The following is a 4,605-nucleotide window of genomic DNA, read 5'->3' on the forward strand; positions in this document are numbered from 1 at the left end:
CCATTTTGCTCTGTCAGTCCACTGCCAAGAGCAAAAGGGTCCTAGATATATGACTCTGGCCCCAAAGGTAGCTTGTTATTGCAGTACCATTTATCTCTCAACCTGAGGTAAAAGCCTGGCAGATATGTTTTGGTAGTGAAGACAAGACCTCATACCTCAACAACTCCTGGCATTATGGTGTCATCTCTTCTCTTTTGTCATAATCTAATGCAGAGTGGCCAACCTGCAGCATCTGTGCTAGAAGTGACATGAGCAGCCTGTGTGGCACAACAGCACGTAGGGGAGCACACAGACAGCACAGCAGGAAATGGGGCAGGTAGCACAAGGCAGAGCAACAGATCAGACATAGGAAGGGGATCAGAGTGCCACTCAGGTAGGGTACAGGACTAGTGCATGACACCACACCCAAAATAGTAAGATCATCTTCCCAACACCTACATCAGCAGACCCCTTTTCATGGTGTCCCATCCTGTCATTCTCCATTTACCTTATCAAATTCCAAGGGTCTTTAATTAAGGCCTTCACCTGCCTTTTCCTACTTAGCCACCTTTACTTCTCACTGCACAGTGCTCTGCTCTGCCAGTCTTGCAACATTGCCTCTCCTGGCTCCATCCTGTACAAACTCTTAGCTAGTCTCTAAGGGTGCTCCTTTCTCCTCACTGAAATCCCCCCTTCAAACTGCCCCTTTAGTAAGCCATTTAAAATAAATTAGCTAAAAAAGCTCATGTAGAAAGACCAGACAGGAAGACTGCTCTAAAGAGCATAACCCACAACTTTCCCCATATAAAAGGATTTGGGCATTTGGCTCCCTCAGTGTCTGAAGCCAATTCTAGACAGATTTTGTACTGGTTTAACTATTTTGGTTACAGTGCCCTGCTCCAATGCTGTAGCCATATGTAACAGGAGTCATATCAAGACTCAGGTATATCAGTATAAAAGTGCCTTGTAACAGAATAGATATTTCTGGATGGGAAAAATAATAAGCTATACCTATATTAACACTTCTGAAGGGTCATCATCACTGTGCCGAGAGATGGGGAGCTCTGTAAAACTAATCAACAGCAGTATCATTATGCACTAGCCTTGTGTGCAGATCAGTTCTGAAGCTAGAACTTTTACAATGCCTGCAAGCTATCAACTTCCAAAGCAGAAAGCCACTAAAAGTTTACGGATTCCCACAATCCAGAAATGTACTTCCTCTATGATGGCAATGCAACAATGAACTAGCTTCCTACATACACAAATAGCAATCACTGCTGTATATTTACTGGATGCATTTAATGTCCGTAGCAGCCCAAGTGCTCCACTTACAGAATTCTGAAGTCATTTGATAACTGAACATGCACCAGATCCAATGAAGCAATAACACATGTAGGGAAGACTTCCTTTTCACTGCGCAAAGGGCTGATTAAAAAGTTAAACAGTGTTTCAACTGAAATCATAAAATGTGTTCAGAGGAGATGCTGTCTTGCATAAATAGTTGCTCTGTCCACAGAGTTGTCATAACGTCTGCCACTATTTATAGGTCATCATGAAACAAAAACAAACAAAAAAATCTTACATGTAAAAAACTCTGTAAGTAAGAAAAAGAGCAAAGAAACCCAGTGCAAGTTTTAATTTGGCATCTTCCTCTTGCCTTGACAAATCTTAAGGGCAAGAGCATGACTCACAAGGATCAAGAAAGAAAAAGTGTAGGAACTTAAGGTTAAGCTAAGAACAAGGAGTTAGAGAGCTCTGCTCCTGAGGTCCCTTCCTGCCCTATCTTGCTATATGGTAACACTGGATTCGTTTCTCAGAGAAATAATGCTAAATTATTTCATGATGATATGCTGTGATAAGTAAGAATCCACTTGCTATTTATGATGTGTAAGGTAAATTTAATAACTTAGGGTAGGCGAGAGGGGTACCCACCCCAGAAGCCAGGAGGGGCACAAGAATCATCCCCCACACCCAAGGAGCCTGTACCCTGGCAGTGTGCCCATGCCAGGAACTCCAAAACAGTCCCTGGCTGCTGCCACTTTAAGAGCAACAGCCAGGGCAGTCAAAGGGGTTCCTGGCACACCTAAAACTGATGCTCTGGCTGCCCTCATAACTCATGGGCTCAACACCCTCCCACACACACTCCTACTCTTGAAACCAGCATAGAGTCTCCTCCTCGCCCCAAGCTCTCAGAACCAGGTGACCACTTGCCCCCACCTCACCCCAAGAACCCGCATACTCCTTGCTCCTGCCACAGGTTTTGCCCTCGGTGCCACCTTAACTTGTTGTACCACTGATTTAACTGTCTATTATGGGAGATTTGAGATGGCAGTAGCAATTGCTGCTTAGATGCAATAACTGAAATACCTACTGCACATCCTCCTCAACTTACCAAGAAACCAACATTGTGGGGCAGACACCAAACAAGGGACACAAAAAAGTATTCATGCCAGAAATCTGAAACAGTGGGAGAGTCATTCTTATGTTACTGACCCTCTTTCTACAACTTTAATTTCATGATGCTGTCTTTTGAGACCTATATACACCAACAAAACGAAAGGATGTCAGCACTGAGAAACATGATTAACTTTAGCACTAAAATGAAGGAAAGCCGAGAGTTATGCTCTAACAGTTGGCCCTGGTGACTCAACCCTTTATTTCTTCCTTCCCTTGCCTCTACTTCAACTTTTTTTGCTTTTAAGTAGCTTAACATTAAATGGTAGTGTCAGAAAAACCCCTAGGTATTGTGCTGAGAACATACTGCATAAGCATTTGGGAAGCAAAACAAAGCAACTTAATGTGCTGTGTTGAATACATTTTCAAATAGCTTTTAAATTATGAAAACTATTATGAGAAGCCATAAGTCTTCTATCCATCGCTTGTTGGAAAGTCCATTTGTGTTTTGTAGAGGAGAATAAGCCATGCTTTTTTTCTTAAGTGTTCATCCTAACCCATTTTAGTCCTTCAGCTTTACAGCAGTCCTAATCAATAAAGTTAATATTGCACCATCTGAATTCACTGCAAATGTTCTGTCCCTATGGCTTTTTTTTTTTTTTTTTTTTGAAGAAAAGTCATGAACAAAACCTCTACTGGTTGGTTTAAGCTGCAAATATCTTTACCATTCCCTTCCTTTGACCCTTTTGAGTATTTCACCCTTTCTCTCTCACCAGAGGCTCATCTTACTGGACTCCAAGATGAACATGAGTCGTCAGTGCAACAAAATCATCAGCAAAGCTAACCACACTTTATCATGCATTAGCAGATGCACAACAAACAGATCTAAGGAGGCAATACTTCCCCTCTATGTGGCATTGGTCAGACCGCAGTTGGAGTACTGCATCCAGTTTTGGGCGCTGTACTTTAAGAAGAATGTGGAAACCTTGAGAAGGTCCAGAGGAAGGCCACTCATATGGTTAGGGACTTACAGGACAAGCCCTATGAGGAGAGACTAAGGGAACTGGATCTCTTCAGCCTCTGCAAGAGAAAGGCTACCTACAAATTCATTAGGGAGAGGCAGCAAGGAACCGAAGGTGCTCGGTTCACCAGGGTGCCTCTTGGGGTAACAAGGAACAATGGTCACAAACTGACAGAGTAGGTTTAGACATCACGAAGAACTTCATGGTAAAGCGTGGCCAGAATTTGGAATGGTCTTCCAACGGAGGTGGTGCTCTCCCTTACCTTGGGGGTCTTCAAGAGAAGGCTGGACAGGCATCTGGCTGGGTGCATCTGACCCCAGCACTCTTTCCTACCTAAGCAGGGGGTTGGACTTGATTACCTGTTGAGGTCCCTTCTGACCCTAGCATCTATGAATCTTCATACATAGCAACTAAAAACAAGAATCTTCCCAGAGCTAGTGTGCTCCAAGACAGCCTCGTGGGTGAAAACCCATGACTGTTCTTCCTTGCTACGACTATATAATAATCATAGTTTCATAGTTGGTAGGGTCAGAAGGGACTTAAGAAGATCATCTAGTCCGACCCCCTGCCGTGGAAGGAAAGAGAGTACTGGGGTCAAACGACCCTAGCAAGGTGTTCATCCAGCCTTTCTTCCATTCATTTATTAAATTAGTCGTACTGGTATTTTTTGATAAAGAGTCGCATCAAAAATCAAATCAATCATTCTCTATCTGCCAATATACTGGTTTAAAGCTTCTGCTTTCTGCTAGTCCACCACTGAGTGGGGGTTACCTTCTCAACACCACTTGCTTCCTCTATTAGACATGGCAGAAATATGGACCACCAAAGCAGTGAATATTTCTTAGAGCTAGAGAAAAAGGACAGCTAACAAACATTTCCTCAGCTCCATTCAGTAAGTGATACAAGGCTGATCTCAGTGATCACTGAAGTTACAGCATTTCATGTTCCCACAAAGAAACAGTTAAAGTAACATCACTTGTCCTACTTCCAAGAAGAGGATTGCAGAATCGCAGGTCTCAATTTCAGTAGTCAAGAAAAACCAGGAATGAGTCCACATTCCAACACAAGTTTCTCTCTCCAGTTTTCTTAGACTGCTTGTTTGTTTCTAAAAATGCATGGAAAGGATGACCCACACTAACTGCTCACATCTGCTATTCAAAAAGAAAGGGAAAAAAAAAGCTGTGAGAATGAATCCCTGATCTACTAGGAA

The sequence above is a fragment of the Alligator mississippiensis genome, chromosome 2 (assembly GCF_030867095.1).
Source record: "Alligator mississippiensis isolate rAllMis1 chromosome 2, rAllMis1, whole genome shotgun sequence".
Taxonomy (NCBI): Eukaryota; Metazoa; Chordata; order Crocodylia; family Alligatoridae; genus Alligator; species Alligator mississippiensis.